Genomic DNA, 24,952 nt, shown 5'->3' on the forward strand with positions numbered 1-24,952 from the left:
ACTCTCGTTTCAGCTAATTTTGTTAGACATTTACCTTTTGAAATATATTATCATTCATCAAAGTTTTCTTACTATGTTTGAGAAAAGTTGTTAGGTGGTCGATGTTTATATAGTTTGTTTAACTATATAGTTGGTAGACGAATACAGAATCATATCAATAGCAGCAGAAAATAGTATAACGGGAGTAGGATTCGTAATGAACAGGGAAATAGAAGGGAGAGATAATTACTGTCAGCAAGTGATAGGGTATTTCTCATCAGACTTGACAGTATACCAACGCCATTAACAATAGTTCACGTATACATATCGACGTCGTAAGCGCCAGAGATAAAATATATGAGGATACTGAACGGGTATATCTGTACGAGAAAGTAATGAAAATCTAATAACCACGATGGGATGGAATGTAGTTTGAGGGTAAGGAGTAGAAGGAAGGGATACGGAAGAATATAGGGTTGGTGAAAGTTGAAGAATCGTCCAGGAAAACTATGCAAGGAAGTCATAAAAAACAGACTAGCACAGGGAAGACGGACGTGATTGCCCAAAGAAGTCTGCTACTATCAAGACAAAGCCCTTAATTTTAGGAATAAATTTCAGAGAATGTATGTCTGGAGCACAGCATTGTGTGCTAACCGACCATGGACTGTGAGAAAATCGGAACACAACGGATTCGAAACGTTTGAGATGTGGAGCTACAGAATAATGTTGAAAATGGACTGATAAGGTATGCATCGAGGAGGTTATGAGCACATACGGAAAACATCGAGAAAAATAAGAGTATGAATGATAGGACATTTGTTAACACATCAGAGAACAAATAACTTGCATCCTAATAGACGGCAGCTGGAAGAGGCAAAGGAAATAAAATGGTTTGCTGATGATGTTGCAATTTTGTCAGAGACAGAGCAGTTGAATGGAATGGGCTATGTCTTCATAGGAGGACATAAGATTGTCATCAACAAACATACATAAGGGCAACGCAGTGTAGTCGAAATAAATCAGGTGATGATGACGGAATTAGATTGAGAAATGAGACGCTAAAAGAGTGGATGAGTTTTAGTACTTGGGCAGCAAAATAACTGATGATTATCGAATTAGGGAAGACTTAAAAGTCAGACTGGTACAGGAAGTAATGCTCTGTGGGGCGTATCCCTGCACAAAATGAAATGTTCTGGCAGAAGAGATCAGAAACTTTTCTAATGTGGTTCTTTGGAAGAATGTGGTGGATCAGGTCCGTAGATCACGAAACTACTACTAAGAAGGTACTCAATTGAATTGGGGAGAAAATAAATTTGTGGCTCACCTTGGCCAACAGAAGGAATTAGTGAATATGACACATTCTGATGCGTGAAGGAATAAACAATTTGGAACTGAAAGGAAGTGCTGGAGGTGAAAAATGTAGAGTAGGTTTAAGCACAAATACTGTAAGTAGGTTTAAATGGATGAAGACTGTAACTGTTATTCGGAGATAAACAGGCTTACAGAGGGTACAGTAGAACAGGCACCACATATTCATACAACAATATAAAAATTTGATTAAAGAAAAGGAAATAAATCTGTGGAAACCACACAGCCTACGCGAGCGAAGCAGCGGGCGCTAAGCTAGTAATTGTACATGTGGCGTCAAGTCGCGTCTCGTGAGAAAGGATGCAGATTTGTTACGTGTTTCCGAACACTTCTCATCTTACCTTGCATATTACGACTAGGTGGTCCCGCTTTAGTTCCTTCCGCCTCGTATTTTTCTTTACCAATACGAGGTCTAGCATATCATTAAACCTTAAACGTGGCTGCCGTTCGCGCGACTACTTTGGGAACCTCCATCTATGAATACTCCAGCGCACTGCAACCAAGTTCTCGTGATTGTCCCTTACATGAAATTCCTTGTCTGGATTTGTTTCTTGACGTATTTGGATCCTGAAGCGCAGGTCTTGCCCTTATATTTCGTATTTCGACAGACATCATAATCAAAGTAAAGACAACATATACACAAAGATGGTAACGAAATGCACAGGTTTCATACTCAGCATGAGCCAAACATGGAAGTAAACTGACCATTTGCTGTTGCAATTTGGCAACTGTGTATAGTTCGAGCGTGATGTTGAAGACACTGATTAGAGGAAACCAGCTCTATTGCATGAATGTCGACCAAGAAGCTATTTTGACGTTATTTAGCCAGGAACGTTCTCTTCGTCCGTGACAGTCTCCTTTTTGTGTCCCCTTACTTCGTCCATTATGCTTTCTTTGTGTCAGATTTATTTGGCCTCTAGAGTTTGTGCTTTATTTAGGCACCTGAAAGACATATTTACACAGCATGATAAATTGTAAAATTAAGCTAAATACGTATTTATAGAATTAAAAGCTCATTCTGGCACAAACTTTTCCACAGCAAAAGTTTAACAAATGGACTCATAACCAAATCAGATATTTATGTGTTATAACTTTTGGTGTGGCCGAGCGACTAGGTGCTTCAGTCTACAACCGTGCGACCGCTAGGTCGCAGGTTCGAATCCTGCCTCGGGCATGTATGTGTGTGATCACCTTAGGTTAGTTAGGTTTAAGTAGTTCTAAGTTCTAAGGGACTGATGACCTTAGATGTTAAGTCCCATAGTGCTCAGAGCCATATTTGTTATCAGTTTGGCAGAACTCCTTAACATCGTCTCCTTCGTGGCCACCAACTTTAATATTAAATTTATCACTAATCACATTTCTGGTACTCTTCACTACTTTCACCTCCCTTCGGTTTACCATTAATCCATATTCTGTTCTCATGACTGTTCCATTCAACAAGCCCTGTAAATCTTTTTCACTGTCACTGAGGATAGCAGTACCACAGAGAATTTAATCACTTCCCTATGTATTTTAATCCCACTCTTGTACCCTTCTTTTATTCCCATCGTTAGTTCTTCGATATGTAGAATGAACAGCGGCGGTGAATTACTACATCTCTGTCTCACGTCAATCCGAACATTTCCATGCTAAGTTTCTCCCTTGTATTTTCTACATAATGTATATCATCCGTCCTTCCTTATTTCCTGTACTTATTTTTCTGAGAATGTCGAACCTACTACACCATTTTACTATCTAACCTTTTTCTAGGTCAACATATCCTATGAACGTTGACGATATTTGTTCCGTCTTGGTTTCATTAACAAGGAGAGCGTTACAGCTACCTCTCTCATATCTTTACCTTTCCTGAATCGAAACTCATCTTCATTCGACAAATCGTCAGTGTTTTTTATCATTCTTCTGTATATTATTGTTATCAGAAACTTGGAGGCATCGGCAGTTGAGGTGATTATCCGACATTTCTGGTGCCTATCAGCGTTTTCTGTCTTCAGGATTGTGTGGATGATAGTGTCCCGAAAGTGTGATCTTATATATGGAGACTCATAGATTCTGCAAACTAGCTTGGACATCTGTGTGATTGTCACCCCCCAAGTGAATTTGGAAATTTCTGAGGAATGTTACGTATTATTTTCGCTTTATGTGAATTTAAGTCTTCCAGAGCTCTGTTAAACTTTAACACTGGATCCTATGTGTCTTCCATATCTATTTTCCTTTCTTCTTGTGTCACGTCATTGGGCAGTTCCACCCTTAAAAGATGCCTTCAAGGAACTTCTTCCCCCTCCACTACTTCCTCTGCATTTAGGTAGTTAGTGTCCTCTTGCAAACCTAATGTGAGCGGCGACGAATTTAATTTCTTATGAACGGAATAAAGATGCTCAAGAGTGGTAAGTAATGTGTCTTCGTTACTAGAAGACCGGTTTCGGAAGCTTAAGACTCCAACATCAGATGCGACCATACGACTGATAAAAATGAATATGTGGCGTTTGAGCCAGTCAGTCACGAGGAATTAAACCCACGCTAGACAAAACACGTGAGTGTATGGCCAGAAACCGGAACGTCGACATCGATAGTCGACAAGGAACTATTCCATTAACATGTCCTTCAGTTCCGGATGTTCACCTGATTAAATGTCTGATGCTTTTCATTTCATCGAAAGTTGTTTTGACATCTTTTATGTGATAAACAGTCCTTCCAACGACCTGATTTGCCCCGAATTTTTTGCATTTTTCTGCAACCATTTCACCTTCGCTTCCCTGCACTTCCTATTTATTTATTTCCGAAGTGGAATACACTGTTGTATCCTACAGTTTACTGGACATGTTTCTGCTTCCATACTTCGACGATCAACTGAATTACCTCTCTCTCTTATCCAAGGCTACCTTCCTGGTACCATATCCAGCTGTCTGTCCTACTTCTGTGATTGCCTGCTTTTAGACTTTTTTAAACTGCACTGCCTTTTTCAGTATTTCTTATCCTCAGATTTGCGGCCCCTTCTTCGGTACCTCAGCTCTTTTGACAATGGTTCTTCTGGATGTTTTCCTTATATTTCAGTCTGTTTTTCATCATTATTTAATTATAATCTGGCTCTGTATCTGAACCAGCCAAAATCGAGTTTCAAAATGTATATCTGGTCATTATTTAATCAGAGTGGTTTCTTCCCTTGTCTTCATGTATTTTCCAAGTGTATCTTCTCTTCAGATTTTTGACCTGTCAGATTACTGCTACAAGCTGAAATATATTGCAAATTCAATTAGTTCGTCTCATCTCTCATACTCACTGATGAGCCGATATTCCGCCACAGCTCTATCTTCTATCCCAATCACCAACGATCAGTAAATGATCGTCTCTCGTTACATACTGAAAGCAACAAAAAGGGATATTTAATTGCTACTCACACTTATTTCGGGGGAGGGGGGAGGGGGACGATGTCATCGATTGTCTCACTGGTATGATGCAGTTCGATAACAATTCTTCTCCTCTATCCCACTCATCTGGTATGAGATGTACAAATGGCGTACATTGAGGATCCCAAGTCAATTGAAATTCTTCTCCGCATGATGGTCGGGTACACAAAGGACTGCTGCTTTCAATGCTAGTGGCAGAACAGAAACGGGATAAACTTCGTATACAATCAAAATGGGCAGCTCGGAATGAACTATTGCCTGGACAGTAAAGTGTGGTGAGCACTCCTCTTATTGAAGCAAAAAATAAGTATCTGCCTTCGCCTCTGATTAAATTACGTTTCGTCAAAAAGTTTGTGAAAGCCATTGATAATGCGTCTCGTGATTTCATGTTCCTATAGCAATAGTTTCCAATTATCAATCAAGCAAATATATATAGGGTGGGTCGCAGTTTATTAAAGTAATGTCCGATGAACATATCCTTAATCTGTGGAGTGGTGTTAAAGAATGGCTCGTGTGTCTTCCACAATTGCCTGTTAGAACATTTTAGTCATCTAAATGGTAGAAACTATCGGGATATTGTACAAGAACTACTGAAATGATAAAAGCGTGCGAGCGATAACGTAACACTTAAACTACATTCCCCGAGTGTTCAATTGCGGTTCTTCCCGAATGACATTTGCGCCTCAGCGAAGAACATGGACAACGGTTATACCGGGGCACTTCACAAATGCAAAAGTATTATCAAGTACAGGAATGTTTTCGTACTACTTGGTGGTCTTCACATTCCAAAGTAACGCAGAAAATCTGGACGCAAATATTTTAGGTATAATTATCTTCATTACTTTTATTTTGCTTATTTCCTTTGTGTACTGACAGGTTATCCTTTACTGACTGTACGTAAGACGCCCGGGAGGAAACGGGTAGATATGCAGTATTATTAAAAGCCTTTAGCACTCGAGACTGTGCAACACTTCCTAGACACAAGAACGGGGCTGGATATTTAACAGCCGTGTGCCTAAACCCACGTACCTGCTCCATCCCGCGGCGGTTGATTTGCTGCTATTTGCACTGCCCGATATGATTGTTGTTCTCTCGACACGACACACAAAACCGAGAAAAATCACCTTTTGAACAAACATTGACAGTGCGTCGTTAACTCTGAAATTAAACGCAAAACTTGTGTGGCAAACATTTTCGATTACCTCACGATAACTTGTAAGATACGTACTGCTGCCACAGCATTAACACAACACTCTTCCCACGCTCGAAGGAAGCTACGCCACGACTCCCCACAGTTGCTCTGCGCTCGGCAGAGAGGCGACTATCGATAGCGATACAGTTCTATGCTTGCATGTGTCTAGGACTATTGACGCGACAGTGTGTCATTTTGTCAAATAGCTACAGTGAATTTGCTACCGTAAGCGTTTAGAAAAATTTGTCATTACAATAAAACTGAGGTTGTCCTAGGAATTCTGAAATTTTACAGGCGAATTAACTTCCTGGAATAGTGTGTACCTGAAGTAGTCAGCGTTATCTATGTATATCTGCTATCCTTCTTGGTGAGTTTCAATGGCCACACTGGTAGCTGCAGAAAAATGCCTCACACTCTCGTTATTTGATATGGCTTTAGAGTTCTGCGCTTTGTTGAGACACTATATATAAGGAATGATCAACTATGTCCCCGATTTTTACTGGCCACTAGAGCGTTCATTACACGGAAAAGTGGAAAAAGGATTGGTCTGTTGCAGCGCTGCCAGCTCACAGCCACAGATTATATGACCGCTGACACAGCAGTACTGTACTCGATCAACCAGACATTAGATCCCCACCTTCATCTTGCGGTAATACGTCCATGATGTACATGAAACAATCGAAACAGCCTTTTTTCATTGTTGACCTACTCTTATCCTACGCATCATATCTTCATCTAATATCTACTCATAGTAACCCTTACAGTTTGCTCAACTAGCTTTAACAGGAATACATGAATTAATGTGGTATCTACAAAACTTTAAATGAGCCTGCGCACGCTGCAGATACTGTGCTCACTGAAAATATACATCGTCGTGCCGCAGCACGATAACAGCTAGTCTCTATGATGGAGCGAGGAAAACAAAATTCTGCAAGTTACTCGCATATTGAGAATCATATTGACAATGTGGAACACACCCATCTAGCCTTTTCTTTAAACAATACACATACGGAACAAAGACTATAAAATACTCAAAACATGAACATAATGCCAGACCACTTAGCAAGAGAAACTTTAACTCAGTGCCACCACTCAACTCGAAACACACAGGAAAATCTCAGTAAATGCACCCATAAGAAATAAACAGTTAATCATACTGTTCAAAAGTTATTAGTCCACATAAATAATTAACTATATAGACACACACACAGCGGAATTATTTTACTTTACATATTGTTTTTGGACTTTAAACATAATAGTTCTCAATACTGCTCAATATACATTTTAATGTTTCCCACATGATTTTATCCCCTCACCTCCATCAGACTTTAGGGCTTCCAACTCGACAGTGTTTGGACACTCCATACGTATGATGTGATATGGACCCTTGTAGACATGGTGGAACTTCTGTTCCTCTTTGTTTTCCTTTGAAAGCATATGAGTCTTAATTAACACAAGATCTCCTATCTCACACCTAAAGGGCCGCACTATTGTATCGTGCTTCTCCCTTCTCTGCTGAGGATTCTCACATAACTGTCCCATGGCTAACTATGTCTTTTCATCCCACGTTCCGTCTGTGGTTGGAGTTAACCAAAATTACAGAAAATATACTTTCAGGTGTCTAATTAAGCATAGTGCGAATCCCATGATGACATGAGGCACACCGTTGATTACTCCTTCGAAGTCCTGTAAACAATCCTTCCATTTACTGTGTTTGTGGTGGGAAGTACGACACATGCCGTTCAGTTCCTTCATAATTCTCCTTGCCGGATTGGATGCCAGTCTGTATTTTGCTATTAACACTCATTCAACTTGTTCCTCTGTAGCATCTCCTTCCACTCTCCTGAAATAAACTGTGGACCATTGTCTGTCAAAATTTGCTTCGGTATGCCCACATTTACAGAGTAATGGTTTTCCAGTTTACTGAACATACTTTACCATTTGCTCTCCTTAGGGGGTAGAACTTCACATCCTTAGAACGCACCTCTAATATTACCATAAGCTGTGTGCAATTGCCACAGGATTCCGGCAGAGGACCGAGTAAATCGACAGCGACAAAATCCTTGATGCCTTTTGGAATTATGGGATGCATAGGTCCTTGACGTCTGAAAATAGTCGTCTTCGACTTATGACATATCAATCTTGGTATTCATACCAAAAAATATACACTACTTCTTGAGTTTCTTTAAACACTTATCTGCGCCAAAATGGGCATTACTGAAATGTGTGTAACACACCAGCTTTTCGATTCCATGTTCAGGAATACACAATGTCCAATTTTGTGATGACTCATCCTAAAACCCGATACAGAATATTTCGGTGGATCAAATAGCACCTTCTCGATTTCTCTTCCCCTGCACATCCATACTTCACCTTGACACCCTTCTAATATTCTTTAGCAACTTGGTCACAAAGGATTCATATTGAATGCCTTTTGTCAAATTAATGCTCAATTCCAATCTTTTCAGACTGCTCACATTGACGTCTTCAACACCTCGTGACATCGTCGAAAGTGCATCGGGTACGATATTTTGACTTCCAGGTCGGTAGACAACGCTAAACCGATATTCTTGCAAGGCTCGTGCCCACCTGGTGATACAGCTTGCTCTCAAGCAGGAATGTCCACGCCTTGTGTTCCATTACAACCTTATTGACTCTGCCTGCCAAATAGTATCTGCATCTGGCAAATCCCCGTAGGACTGCAAGTGCCTCTCTCTTTCTCTCTCTCTCTCTCTGTTGTAGAGTACTGTCTCTCCCATTGTGTCAGGATCCGGCTTGCAAATGCAATGGTCTTAATGTGTTCAGGATCAGCGTCATCCACTTGGTACAAATGCGCACCCAATCCAAAACATGAACTATCACAGGCCAGGTAAAATTCTGTATTCAAAGCCGGGTGTGAAAGCGATTGCGGATCACATAGCTGTTGCTGGTAGCTTCTTCCTCCACACAGGAATGCGGTGTATTACCTAGAGTCCTTGTGTGGGGCGATCTGCCAATACCCCAACCTGAGATCAATCCTACTGAGCACTTTTGCCCCATGAAATCTCTGGAGTGTCTCGTCTAAGTTCTCGGGTATATCCCCTTGGGGAATTATTATCGGGTTTACTGGGTGTGCATCCACTACAATGCTAACGTCACCATTAAGTTTCTCTACCACAAATAGACGGTTATCATATGTACTGGTCGACCTGTCGATAACCTTCATCCTAAGCATCTTCTGGATCTCCTCCTCCACTGCCTCACGCTTTGACTGTGGAATCACATGTGGTCGTACAAAAAAGGCTCATATTCCCTCACATGCAGTTTACATTCTGCCGTCATTATCACCCATGGCTCACTCGAAAAAACTCGCTTGTGCCTCTTCGGGATCTCTATCAAACCTTCCATTTCCACCTGGCTTTGTCGTTCTAAAGGCTGGGGTTTCCGCTCAAAAAAAAAAATCCAATTTCTTCAGTGTCTGCCTTGTCTTCCCATTTCCACTGCTTTTTGTATAATGATGCTGAACCTCCCCTTGTATTACTCTGTGGTGCTAATTGCAAATCAGTTAAACAGCATAACTCAGTCATTCCTAATACTTCCGTAACGTTGATTCTCCCTTTAAAGTCAATGACAATTTCCTCTCCTTTCCTTTGCACTTCATCACAACCTCTCCCAAAATTCAGACGAGCCTTCTGCTCCGTTAACCAGTCAACAGCCAAAATTACGGGTAGTGCTAACCCTAGGACCACAAGTGCTGTCACATTATAATCCTTACCATTAAGCCTCATCGTGATTAAGATTTGTCTTTAATTACTTTACTTTTCACATTCACAGCACTCGTATTACAGATACCATGCACTTGAAAGTTTGGCATGTTTCTTCCCTGCTCTAACCACATTGTATCTAGCTTTTGGCACACGACATTCACTTGGCCACCTGAGCCAACTAAACAATCTATTCGTATTCCAACAATATTCGCTTCTACTACAGGCTGTACTATCTCATCAGGTTCTTCGCCATTTTTCTCCATCAAGTCATCGATCTTCGGTTTGACGTCACGTAGCTGAGCTACTATTGGACTGAACTACTGGACTTGTAACTATTTAAACCTAACTAACCTAAGAACATCACACACATCCATTCCCGAGGCAGGATTCGAACCTGCGACCATAGCAGCAGCGCGGTTCCAGACTGAAGCACCTAGAACCGCTCGCCCATATCGTCTGGCTTCAAGGAGTTCCTTGTGGAATGAGGGAATGGCCATATACGCAAAAAAAAACAGTATTCCATTTGAGTCCATAGGCGTATCACGGCAGTGCAGTGAACTTGAATATTGTTCAGGAGCAGTTAAATTTAATGAAACTAAACTTCTAATTTTTGTTGTTTATAGTTCCTCTGACTTCAGAGCTTTTCTACTGAAAGTAGAGAGGATTCTTGATTCACTTTATAGGAAGTACCAAAGCTTAGTTACATGTGGTGACTTCAATACTAACTTTGCACATGATTTTGTGAGAAAAAGGATGTTGGTAGATCTCCTAAACTAATATGATCTGATGCAGATTATGTTTTTTTCCAACTAGGGTGCATGGGAACAGTAGCACAGCTATAGACAATTTTGTTTTTCATTCTTCATTACTAAATGGGCATTCTGTTAGTAAAAGAGTGAATGGCCTTTTAAACCATGATGCGCTAATTTAACCACTAAAAGCTTTTGTACTCAAGCAAATGTCAAATATAATTACAACTATGTAGGAAAGTTAATCCAACGGCAATTGACAGTTTTTTAACCTCGTGAAGGAACAAGAGTGGCAGGGTGTTTATCCACCGTTAACATGTATGACAAATGTATTGCTTTTCTCAAGACATTTCTCATGTTTTTTGGGAGTTGCTTTCCATTAGAACGTTCTAAACGGGGTACTAGCAATAAAAGGCAGCCTGGGTGGTTGACTAGTGGGCTAAGAATATCATGTAGAACAAAGTGGGAATTACATCCAAATGTTAGAAGAAGTCACAATCAAGCTACAGTAGCCCACTACAAACAGTATTGTAAGGTGCTTAAAAACATTATTACGAAGGCAAAGAGTACGTGGTACACAAACACAACAGCTAATTCACAGAACAAAATTAAGATCATATGGTCAGTTGTAACGAAGTTTCAGTTGGTAGTAAAAAAAAAATTCTGTTGCTGATATCAGATATACGAGCATGTACAGTATTTAACAATAATCTTTTGAGCATTGGTAGGGAATTAAATAAAAATTTAGTTTTTATAGGGAATCATATAACTGTCTTGGCAAATGCCGTCCCACGCTCCACGAAAGCTATGCCAAGACTCTCCACTGTTGCTCTGCGCTCGAAAGAGAGACGACTATCGATAGTCAACGACACGGTTCTACTCTTAAATGTATTTGGGACTATTGTCGCAAGACTATGTCATTTTGCCAGAAACTTAGAATGAATTTGCTGCCATAAGCTTTTAGAAAAACGTATTGTTGCAATAAAACTGAGGCTGTTACAGGAATTCTGAAATTTCAGAGGCGCATTAACTTCCTGGAACAGTGTATATTGTTCTTTTACCTGAAATAGTCAGCGTAATCTTTTGGTGTCTGATATCCTCCATGGTGATAGTTTCAGTGCCCAGCTGTGTATTCTGGCCACACTGGTAACTGCAGAGAAGTGCCTCACATTCTCGTTATTTTATATGGCTTTAGAGTTCTGCGCTTTGTTCAGACACTTTATATAAGGAATGATCAACTGTGTCACTGATTTGTACTGGCGTCAGCCTTACCTTCTTAGAAGAGTAAAAATTACTTTTATAACTACAAATAATATCAGTCAATGCTCACTCTTAATGTGTTTAGGTGTATCGATCCTCCATTAAGCATTATGGCTACTACTAAAGAGAACAAAGCATTTATAGTCACTGTTGATAATGTCATGGACGCTCTCCGCTAACAAATTCGAACGTCGGATAGTGACTTCTTTGCTCTAGAACGTCCTTATTTTTCTGGATGTAGCTCCCCAGATAAGGAGTCATCGTTTGATAAATGAACACCTGCATATTTTATTTATTAGAGCGTTTTAATTCGTCTGCTTTATTACTGTTGTTCTGTCGTAGCACATTTTTCAAGTGTCTACTCTAGCAGCCTAGCTGTTCCTCATCGATACATCAGATATCGCTGTACTGACAGTTAAATTGTGCTTACAAATAGCCTCTTCTGGGCCGGCTGGTGAATACTTGACGCACCGAAGGGTCTGTGCGGTAGGCAGAAACCTACAGTGGTGAGTCGAGAATTTCATGGATGTGAATTGTGAACTACATGAACATATTAAAGGTGATGGGGCTATGCAGAAATGACATAAATCATTAAAAAAACAAAAAACATTATGTATAGTAGCTTTGAAAATTACTATGACTTAATGAAGTATGAGGTGTGTTAAACGAGACGGACAGACTTGGCCATTTATTTGGCTAATAACGAACAAAATTGATAGTGTGTTTTTTGACGCAAAATAAAAAGTAACAAAATATCAATACCGGGACAGGTGCTTTAGTAGTACAATACATGAAATGGTGAGTGTCCCAAGGAATAAAATTACAGAATATGACCGAAAAAGAACTTCGTAAAGAGCTGACCGGTCTTACTTGCGGTATCTGTCTCAACGAAGTGTCTACACATGCTTCATACAATCTTATGACAAATGTAGAAACATCTGTCGGTGGAGTTAGTGAGAAAAAGAATTTCCAGAGTGACGTAGCTGTAAAAATTAAATCCACAGATTATGTATGGAATGAGAGAGTATTGGAGGCAGCAAAAGAGATACGTATTCCATGTAAAGTGTTTATTTACAGGGTGCTATGAGCCATTGGTATATGTTCCTAGCACCAAAAGTTAACTGAGCGTCGCGTGGCCAAGAAAGTGAAACAGATTTTGCCGTCACTAACTTGGAACAAATTCCGTACAAGCCATTAATGTAACTGCGTAGGCTTGCTCACAATCACCCGAAATAACGGGTTTAATAGTATCGTACCGCGTCACAACGCGCAAAGAAATTAATGGTTTGACTTTAACCTATATGGGAAGTGGAAGTATCTGGCACAACATACAGAGACCAATGGAAATAAAAAAATATTGAAATAACTGAATGAACGACATGTGAATGGATAAAGCGATTTACATATGCTACTTTATGTTCCCCATTGAACATGTATTTTTAGTAATAATGTTCGTGTGCAATGCGTATTTATTAACGATTTATTTTTAGTACCGATGTTTGTGTGAAATGCGTATTCGTTTGTGTTCGTCAGTTGCAACTATTGTTTCTAAACTAAATACACTTTACATCACATGTTTTATAGGCAAGAACGGTTTCGCTCGATCAAGGTTACCTTCAAGTGATTTTTCACGACGTGCATCAGTAGATACCACTGACAGACATTCTAGTCTGCATATTTGGAATCTGAAAATGGCCTAATTCGTTCGATATCGTTACCAGTAAAATAAATCGTTAAGACTGCTATTTTTAGAAAATTGCACTGCAACGTTGCTGGTTTTCCAGGTGACTTATCGCTGTATCTCTGTGTATCTTCGGACGACAAGAACAGTTCTGATAGGCTCAAATGTCCTATACAATTTGGACGTCATGAAAATTATTCTCGCCTACACTATTCGAAGAGGTATATTGATGCAGTAGGTAAATACTTGCAAATAAAGCCACTGATCTCCATTTAACTTTCTTAAGCGCTTTGAAAAACAAAAGAAAAAAGACTTAACGCTCTGGTTGTGAATCATCTGTACATACTTGAAAGCTCCCTTCATGACAGAATCATTCCGAGAAATAGAGTTATGCGGCAGAACTTGCGTAGCCTTTGTTGGTTTGTGTTTCTAGCAAATTTAAAAATATACGGCCAGTGCTAAGTCTCCTTAACGCTTCATGAATACTTCCCTGGGGAGGAAAGCGAGCCCTCTCCCGCGTTTTATATGGGAGGCGTGCCGCCCATGAACAAACACGAGGATCTACCAGAGCGTATAGCAAACACTGGCATGGCCTGTTACTCAGCAAAGCACAGCACTTGTCTTTGAGAATAACAGAATGAAAAAACGTAAAGCCAGAAAATATGACATGAGAGACTCCCACTACAGTTGCTTCAGTACAGAACTGTAAACTTGTACGTCTTCTTCCTTTCGTTTAAAGACTTCGCACAGTTTCATACAGTCTTTATCAAATACACAGACATTCGCTCATATGCGTGCGCATTTACACATATGCACGAAAAGTAAACTCTAATCGTTATAGGTTGCACCTACAATATCGGCTTAGTGACAGCATGCCTGTAATATCTACAAACATATTACTGTCTAGAAAATAGTCTTTGCTGTAGGAAATTTAATCAGTTGACTTTTTAAGTGGTACTCATTCTGAAGATTACCTTGCCTAATACTGCTGAGGAACCTATGACAAACATTAACGGGAGTGGTTATACGTTTATGAAGGGGAGTAAAAAAAATATTTTAGAAAAATGGATTATCATAGTTACGACATACAATTATGCAAATAAGTGCGAAAATTAAGACACGAGATCACTGAAATATTTATCATTTATGGACTTGGAACTCTACGACTGTGATGAATAAATGTTTTCGGAAATAACTGCAGCCAGCAATCCAGCAATCATTGTGTTGTTGTTATGGTTTCCAGTTCTGAGGCTCCGGACTGAGTCGACCAGACTTTAACGGCCGGTCTTACGAGCGTGGGCTTACAGTATATACTTTCTATATTAAACACTAGATTACAACATGACAGCGCATAAGAAAATTACCTCGGTTCTCAGTAATACAGGTAAACAATTCAGAAAGCTTCTGCTACCAGAAATCGTCGCGGGTTTAGCCGAGCGGTCTAGGGCGCTGCAGCCATAGACTGTGCAGCTGGTCCCGGCGGAGGTTCGAGTCCTTCCTCGGGCATGGTTGTGTGTGTTTGTCCTTAGGATAATTTAGGTTAAGTAGTGTGTAAGCTTAGGGACTGATGACCTTAGCAGTTAAGTCCCATGAGATTTCACACATATTTGACTTTCATTTTGCTTCCAGAAATAAAACGATATTTCGCTCAAACAAACATACGATAATTCTTAATTCAAATGAGCAACAATATCAACATGTCTTATGCTAAAATACATTCACATACTACTTCGATAAAATATTCTTGCTTCTCCCATTTAACAATACCAATGGGCTTCATCCAAAAAACGACAAATTGTTTAAGCCCGCGGTTATCTACAGGTGGGCACAATGATAAACGAGCAACATACTTTAATATCTACGATCTACTTCTATGAACATTATCAACTGCTAGGGCAGCCTCGAAGGACAAAACAACTAGGCAAAAGTATCTACTACATGGACCATGAGATAGCAAACCTAGATTTGTAGCATTTGTAGATTTAAAGAAAGCTATGGATAAAGCTGACTGGAATACTCTCTTTGCAGTTCTGTTCTGACGGTAGCAGAGGTAAAATAAAGGGAGCAAACGGCTATGTTCAGCTTGTACAGAAACCAGATGGCACTTATAAGACAGTTTTTGCTGTTGCTGAGCAACGATCTTATAATAATTTTTAAATGAACACACCGCCATTTGACTATATAGTTGTTTATTTAATTACGACACACGTTTCGGTCTTTTATGCCATTTTCAAGTGAGTGAGTTTATGTCATTAACATATATTGCAGAACATCAAGCTCAAAATTGGCCATAAAGCAAGAAAAATATTGGCTCCCTGCGAAATGCCAGATGTAAAATTTATTTTGCATCTGGCATTTCATGGGGAGCTTCCTCTAAGTATAAAAATGCTATAAACACATGTTTGACTTTCATTAATCTAGCTTCTAAGGTAAGTCTATGGTTAATATTGTCTCTTACATTGCTAAATTTCTCTGCCACCCAAACTGATATTTCTCGTGGTTACCTTCCACCACTTTTTCCATTCTTCTGTAAATAGTTCATGTCAGTATTTTGCGACCATGGCTTATTAAGCAGACAGCTCGGCGATATTTACACCTGCCAGCAACTAGTTTCTATGGAATTGTAATATTATTACGTTCTTCTTGATGTCTTAGTGTATTTCACCTGTTTCATGCAACTTGTGAAAAAGTTTCTGAGAGAATGGTCTACTATTATGCCCTTATGAAGAATTAGACCTCTGAACGCTCTATCAAATTCTTATCATAGTATCATATCTACCACCTCATCTTCATCTACTTCTTCTTTTGTTTCTTTAATACTGCCCTCCAGTTCATTTTATTTCTAGAGCCAATGCATCTACTCTTTCCATCTATCAGCTTCCTCTTCTTTACTTACTGATAGGATGGGCTTGCCATCTGAGCACCTGATATTCATCCACGTTTTTCTACCGAAGTTCTTTTTACTCTTCCCACAGACTATATCTACCTTTCCTCTCGACATTCATGCTTCTGCAGCCCTGTACGGCTCGTCTAACAGTTCTTGCTTAGCGATTTTGTACTGTTTTCCAGTCGCATGTTTTAGAAGACGACATTCCTTTTCGTTTGATTCATCTGTTTTATTTTTATATATTTTTCTTTCGTCAGTTACATTCAATATATCGTGTGCTACCTAACATTTGTTGACGAGTCGCTAGGCGAATTGAAACCAGTCATGGGAAAACAAAAATTGAACCATCAGAAAAAGCATGTGTCTTCAGCCATTTCTGAAAACTTTCACTGAATGATTGATTTCAAGAAGTTTGTCTGAGATGAGACAACCTGATGCTTATTTGTCAGCTGTTACAGACCGAAATAAACAAATGGTTAGATTGTTTAGGGTGAAACCTAACTCATAGCAACGATTTGTGTCATACATAACATAAATCTAAGGAAACATCATCAAAAACTGAAGTGATCTTCAGATAAGGGGAGCTGCGCCATACGCCGCAGCTGCCGTAAACCAGCCTGCCCCTTGTTGCTGTGAATGGAGGCAGCCCACTGGACAAGCGTGGCGTGCCTTTGATGCCACATCACCTTCTTGACAACCTGGCGGACGGCCTGACGCCGAATAAATGACAGATGACAGCAACGATCACTGAGTGTTTGTGAATGGGACTGCTGGACTTGTGGCTCGTTTCTGACATCACACCATGACTCTGAAACACCTGCAGACGAGCCGGCGCCTCAACAAGGCATAGAGGGATCCTCCTGGGTGTACACGCCCCTCTAAACATGGCGTGGAGAGCCCTGTAGCCACGATCCAGTGGAGTCGCTCTTGCAGAGATGCTCTATGACGTAGATGGGCACCGACAATGATGGAGATATCACAGGCTACCCACTGACACAGCTAGAGAGAGGAAACGCTCAGTACGAGATGTGCTGCACACCAAATGTAACTAATCTCACCAAGAGATTACTGTGCTCTTTCAGCTACCGGATGGAAAGACAAGAATGGGGCAGAAACATCACTGCCTGAGTTGGAGATGTCGGTGCCATGCAACCGCGCAAGTGTCTCATTCCCTCTCAATAGATGTCATATCCGTCACGCCCAACAGTGTCCCAAACTGCCAATTGTTGCCAGGTCAAGATGATGCCAACAGTCCATCTCTCTTACTGATGCTTCCATAGATCACATGGGGCACCAGAGGACAACCCTAACTCGCTGCACCTTAATACTTCAGCCAATCCAAGGACCAGTTGTGTGTGTGATTAGTGCCGTGTTGCATCTGTGTGACCTTGTAAATGTAAAATGTCTCCCCAGGAATCCTTGTGGAAGCAGATATAAGATGCTTCATGACTCAGGTTCTCATGTAAGTCTATATACACTCCTGGAAATGGAAAAAAGAACACATTGACACCGGTGCGTCAGACCCACCATACTTGCTCCGGACACTGCGAGAGGGCTGTACAAGCAATGATCACACGCACGGCACAGCGGACACACCCGGAACCGCGGTGTTGGCCGTCGAATGGCGCTAGCTGCGCAGCATTTGTGCACCGCCGCCGTCAGTGTCAGCCAGTTTGCCGTGGCATACGGAGCTCCATCGCAGTCTTTAACACTGGTAGCATGCCGCGACAGCGTGGACGTGAACCGTATGTGCAGTTGACGGACTTTGAGCGAGGGCGTATAGTGGACATGCGGGAGGCCGGGTGGACGTACCGCCGAATTGCTCAACACGTGGGGCGTGAGGTCTCCACAGTACATCGATGTTGTCGCCAGTGGTCGGCGGAAGGTGCACGTGCCCGTCGACCTGGGACCGGACCGCAGCGACGCACGGATGCACGCCAAGACCGTAGGATCCTACGCAGTGCCGTAGGGGACCGCACCGCCACTTCCCAGCAAATTAGGGACACTGTTGCTCCTGGGGTATCGGCGAGGACCATTCGCAACCGTCTCCATGAAGCTGGGCTACGGTCCCGCACACCGTTAGGCCGTCTTCCGCTCACGCCCCAACATCGTGCAGCCCGCCTCCAGTGGTGTTGCGACAGGCGTGAATGGAGGGACGAATGGAGACGTGTCGTCTTCAGCGATGAGAGTCGCTTCTGCCTTGGTGCCAATGATGGTCGTATGCGTGTTTGGCGCCGTGCAGGTGAGCGCCACAATCAGGACTGCATACGACCGAGGCACACAGGGCCAACACCCGGCATCATGGTGTGGGGAGCGATCTCCTACACTGGCCGTACACCACTGGTGATCGTCGAGGGGACACTGAATAGTGCACGGTACATCCAAACCGTCATCGAACCCATCGTTCTACCATTCCTAGACCGGCAAGGGAACTTGCTGTTCCAACAGGACAATGCACGTCCGCATGTATCCCGTGCCGCCCAACGTGCTCTAGAAGGTGTAAGTCAACTACCCTGGCCAGCAAGATCTCCGGATCTGTCCCCCATTGAGCATGTTTGGGACTGGATGAAGCGTCGTCTCACGCGGTCTGCACGTCCATCACGAACGCTGGTCCAACTGAGGCGCCAGGTGGAAATGGCATGGCAAGCCGTTCCACAGGACTACATCCAGCATCTCTACGATCGTCTCCATGGGAGAATAGCAGCCTGCATTGCTGCGAAAGGTGGATATATACTGTACTAGTGCTGACATTGTGCATGCTCTGTTGCCTGTGTCTATGTGCCTGTGGTTCTGTCAGTGTGATCATGTGATGTATCTGACCCCAGGAATGTGTCAATAAAGTTTCCCCTTCCTGGGACAATGAATTCACGGTGTTCTTATTTCAATTTCCAGGAGTGTATTTTATTGTGAAACTGATTTAAATTTTGATAGTGATACTGATATAGGGTAGATAATATGTCAATTATTTGATTAACCATGAAAAGTGTGATTTTCAAATGTCTTGTAGGTAGAAAGAAAAATATTGATAGTGGTACTTACAGGAATTAAGAAAGACGTGGAAGGGAGAACCCACCAAAATAACTTTCTTTTCACACAACCTGTTTACTTAACAATATGTAATAATAAAAGTTTATTGAACAAAATTAACAAATATGCAGAATTATTTTGACCTTTAACCTTCAGTTGAAGTAGCTTTTGCAAAAGAAATCTGAAGTGCTGTATTGCGAAACAGCAAACAATATGACAATGATTACAAGACGGCCGGACCTGCAGCCCGCCTATTATCGCGTGAAACAGCGGTGTTTACTACCGCGCTGGACACAGAGTACCTTATTAAATGCCATTCGTCACACATGAAAACGATATAAGCACCATTTATGACAAGAGTGATTCAATTACTCGAAAGAGATGACATAACATTTAATTTGAAAGTTCTATGTCGAAAGGTTCGGGGTTCAAACGTACAGCTGTGCTTAAAGGTAAAACAGATTACGAAACAATATGACAATACAAAGGCTCACTTCAAAGCAACCAACCTCTTAATTTCAGTCGACAAACAAAGTGCGGCAGGATCCCAACCCGTCCCTTCTGACAATTTCATTTTGGCTAAAGCCCTGATGACAGTTGGCTGTTAATATTTTCAAAGTGAAACTGATCTTCAGTTATTAAGACCACTCAGAACTTGCTAACATTAATTACAATAGAACTCACTCGGCGGAACCACAAGATCCAGATTAAATAAACCAATAATGACCCGGTATTTCAAACACAATAATGAACAGCTTAGTACAACAGGATGTTGAGATTGTAACTAATGACTGAGAAATGCAATTACAATCAAAGAATTGAACCGGTTAACATCTAAATTTAACCACAAGGTCACTTTTTGGTTAACAGCAACCTGCGCCTTAGTAGAAGGCAGTATTAACTTCCAGGAGCTGATACATTAGAACATTGTAACCTCCCCGCAGAAAAAAAAGTCAATGATAAAAAAAATTAGCCAAATGTTGACTCCCCACAAAATATCGTTAAATTGAAATGAATCCAAGTGTAATCTCCTCACACAAATATTAAAGAATAATAATGGCCCAAATGTGACTCCCCACAAAAAATTAAAGAATGAAAATTGACCATAAACCAACAACAATATCAATCAGATAATGAACCATGAACCGTATCTAACATCTCTACAGAAATAATAATATCTGGTAAATTTTATAAGGGCAGAAGCGCTGACCTTCGGCCCTGTGAAATAATTAAACCTGATAAATTTTATAAGGACAGCAGCGCTGACGTTCGGCCCGGTATTCTGAATAAAAAAAAAACAAAATTCTTACCTGAATAAAAACTGCATCTATATCTGCTCTTATCTATCGACACAGCTTCGTGCAATGCTGGCATATATTTAATTTTGATTCTTGGAGGAAATGCATAGGAAATATTCTTTAAATTGAAATGACTGCTTTTTCTTCAAAAGAGTGGAAAAATTCTTTAAACTTGAAATGAATACTTTTTCTTCAGAAGAGATACTTTATAAAAAATTATTATTGGGGCATTTTTTTGAACAAATTAATTACGATTAACATACATTACTAGATGTACACAATGCTGCTTCATTACCTTCTACAACAATACTCATTGTCCACCACAAACCTGACCAGAGTCGCAAGAAGAGCACGCCACCGACGCATGCCGACTTCTGCTCAGTACAACTGTCGACTCGCTACTACTGTCGACTGACTACTACTGCAGACTCGTGCAGACTACAACTGTTCCTGCCGACTCGCTACACGCAACTATTCCTGCCGACTCGCTACATGCTACTACTGTCGTCTCGCGCGGTCAAGCGCTGACTAGCAACGATAAATAACTCTCTGGTCAGAGATTGTGTCATTCTGTCATGCCTCGCCATCGCTGGTAATGAATACATACGTCTTTCATAACCCTCCACTGGCGGGGGGGGGGGGGGGGGCAAAAATTTGGCAGCGATGGTGAGTCACTTGGACTTGCCATGAGCAACAAATTTTTTTTAACTAACTAACTTTACAATCACAGAATATACAGATATATATAGGTGTAGAACATGAAATAAATATATAGTGCACACGCACTGAGTACAGAAGATATCAAGCAAAGACAAATGTATATATAATGAGTACAAAACATATTCACAAATGGCAAAATTGCTCACGCACTGTAGTACAAAACATATCAGCAAATCACAAAAATGTATAGTTCATGAATACAAATCATGTTAGCAAAAATAATTTTCACTATGTTACAAGAATAGGGATAGGAAAGGGAAGGATTGCATCATGGTTGTAGCACTTTAGGTTGCATGCAGCTGCACTGAAAGTCCATATCTTTCTACAGAAGCACAACACCAAGTGAGACAATCTGAAGTTCTTTTCCCAGAAGTATTAATCAGCGTAGCCAAGACACTGAAATGTCGTAGTAATATTCCATGTTATCTCTTTGGTAGTACATTAGGTACAGCAAACAGTGGGACCATAATAGCTTTTCCATCGCTCACGGTGGTGGACAGCATGTCGTGTCAACACCACGTTCTTGTAAGGTACACCAACGTAGAATTAGTGCAAAAACCAAATATAGTGCTCTATGATCATGAGGATATACGGGACAAACGGATATTACAGTAATTCCATGGAATTAGGTCAGAACGTGAAGGACATTAAGACACATACTAGTCTTCATTGAGAATTACACTAGTAGTTGGTGGCACTCATTGCCCAGTTATTTAACATTTCTGTACTATGTATGTAGTATTACAGAATAATGTTCATGTGTTGTTTTACAGAGAACATTGGCACTCATTGCCTAATTACAAACCATCAGAAGTCATCATTGAAAACAGGAGCTAATAAATGACATAGTATTACAGAATAATGTTCATGAGTCGTTTTGCAGAGAACATTGGCACTCATTGCCTAATTATAAACCATCAGAAGTCATCATTGAAAACAGGAGCTAATAAGTGACATAGTATTACAGAATAATGTTCATCAGTCATTTTACAGAGAACATTGGCACTCATTGGCCAGTTACAAAGCATTATATATATACATATATACAGGGTGATTCAAAAAGAATACCACAAATTTAGGAATTTAAAACTCTGCAACGACAAAAGGCAGAGCTAAGCACTATCTGTCGGCGAATTAAGGGAGCTATAAAGTTTCATTTAGTTGTACATTTGTTCGCTTGAGGCGCTGTTGACTAGGCTGAAAACCAAACTACCTGAGGCAGCCCGTGACAGAGCACTTCATCACTGGCCTCCAAGAAGCCCTGATCTTACCCCCTGCGATTTTTTCTTATGGGGGTATGTTAAGGATATGGTGTTTCGGCCACCCCACCCAGCCACCATTGATGATTTGAAACGAGAAATAACAGCAGCTATCCAAACTGTTATGCCTGATATGCTACAGAGAGTGTGGAACGTGTTGGAGTATCGGGTTGATATTGCTCGTGTGTCTGGAGGGGGCCATATTTAACCTCTCTGAACTTGTTTTTGAGTGAAAAAAAACCTTTTTAAATACTCTTTGTAATGATGTATAACAAAAGGTTATATTATGTTTCTTTCATTAAATACACATTTCTAAAGTTGTGGTATTCTTTTTGAATCACCCTGTATAATTACCCAACGCAATGCATTGCTTAATATATATATATATATATATATATATATATATATATATATATATATACATTAAGCAATGCATTGCGTTGGGTAATTATACATTGTTTAAAATATATATATATATATATATATATATATATATATATATATATATATATATATATTAAGCAATGCATTGCGTTGGGTAATTACTGAAGAATGAAAATATTTGCTTTTGAGTTGTTCCTGCAAATGAAGATGTGTAACGTCATTCATCATGAGTCAGCTGTAGCAAGATTATGAAACAAGTAGAGTATATGTAATCACATTCATAAATGACATAGGTTTAATGAACAACTGCTTATAGCACATTAATTTCATAAATAATTTCTCCTGCAAAATACAAAAATGGATTATTAAACTGAAAGAAGAAACGCATTATATGCTGAAAAGTAGTCAACTTCGAATTAACAGTTAGTGAAATGTGTAAAAAAAAATGTGTTCCCTAGCTGTCCTTTCCAAAACCTTCAGTCATCATACTATGCAATATAACACATACTGTCAAAACGAACTGCAACAAATACTAAAATAGCTATGTAGCATAAATACATAACTTCAACATTATCCTCATCTGTAAAAAAAAACTGCATTATCCATCACTTCATTATCTATATTTTCATAACTCCATTATTATCATCACCTGTAAGGACAAACTTCATTATCCATAGTAGCATATTCATCACCATTCATTATCATCTGCAAAAAAGTCACTTCATTATTTATTATAAAACTATTCCTTATTTCTAGCATATTTCCTCACTAAAACTAAGATGTGTAGTTCTGTCTGACAGCCTGCATCAATCGCCTTGTATTCTGAAAGAAAAAATTAGTTAAGACTGCTATTCTACGATGTGTATATTATATTCTTGTCACTGCTTGTTAATCCTGATCCATTTACTCTTAATCACGAAGTATTGCATCCTCTTTTGTTCATTCCGAAGGTGAAATTCCCATTTCTGTTTAATTTATTTCTTTTACACGTTATTTCTTTCTGAAAATGATGAACAAAGATTAATGTCTTGCATTTAATTCATGTACCCATTAGATATAAACTGGTTTATAGTAGCATAATTGAGCATACTAAATAGCATAACAGAAAACGTAATACGTCAAAAACATAGATAGTGTTCAGAGGCAAATATGTACCCAGTGTATCACAATGTAGCAGCAAAAAAAAAAGTAAAGTAGTCATGATGTTGAGATATCATAAGGCAAAAATGTCAAAGTCAACTGGTGTTTGCTATATCTTAACTATTTCATAGTGCATACAAACAAAACAGGAAAACAATCGTACATACATAAAAAAAATGATGACAAGAAATGTGACTTCCTTTGTGTTCAGCTTGTATGTTGTGTAGTTAATAGAGGCGAGAATTAAAGACTTTAATGGAGAGAGAATTTAATAAAATTAATATGTCACTAGGTAAAATTGCATAATTATTCATAAGATACGTAAGTTTATCTGGAAAAATGTGCAAGGTCTGATGTGTAACAACAAGAAGAGCGACCTGCTAACCTTACCTTGCCGGGCACTTGCCAACAAAAATACGACAATCATCAGTAAGTAGTCACATAAATATAATTGCATAAGTTGTCATACAAATGTGTAAGTTCATCTGGAAATGTGCACGTTCTGATGTGTAACGACAAGAAGAACGACCTGCTAACTTTACCTTGCCGGGCACTTGCCAAAAAAAAATACGACAATCATCAGTAAGTATTCATGTGAATATAATTGCATAAGTGGTCATAAAAATTAGCAAATGGCATTACAGCATGTTAAATCATAAGGTATCATTAATCCATAAAAGGTCTGATATTCGATATGTGGTGGTTTCCTTTGGATTTTCTGGTTCTCAAAGTTTCGACGTGTAGAACATTGGGGTGAGGAATGTTGCGAATCCGATATGGACCTGCGTATAGAAGTTCAAATTTAGTGCACCTATCTTTTACTCTATTGGATAAATAGTGTGTCCGTACTAATATCTT

The sequence above is a fragment of the Schistocerca piceifrons genome, chromosome 2 (genome assembly GCF_021461385.2).
Source record: "Schistocerca piceifrons isolate TAMUIC-IGC-003096 chromosome 2, iqSchPice1.1, whole genome shotgun sequence".
NCBI lineage: Eukaryota > Metazoa > Arthropoda > Insecta > Orthoptera > Acrididae > Schistocerca > Schistocerca piceifrons.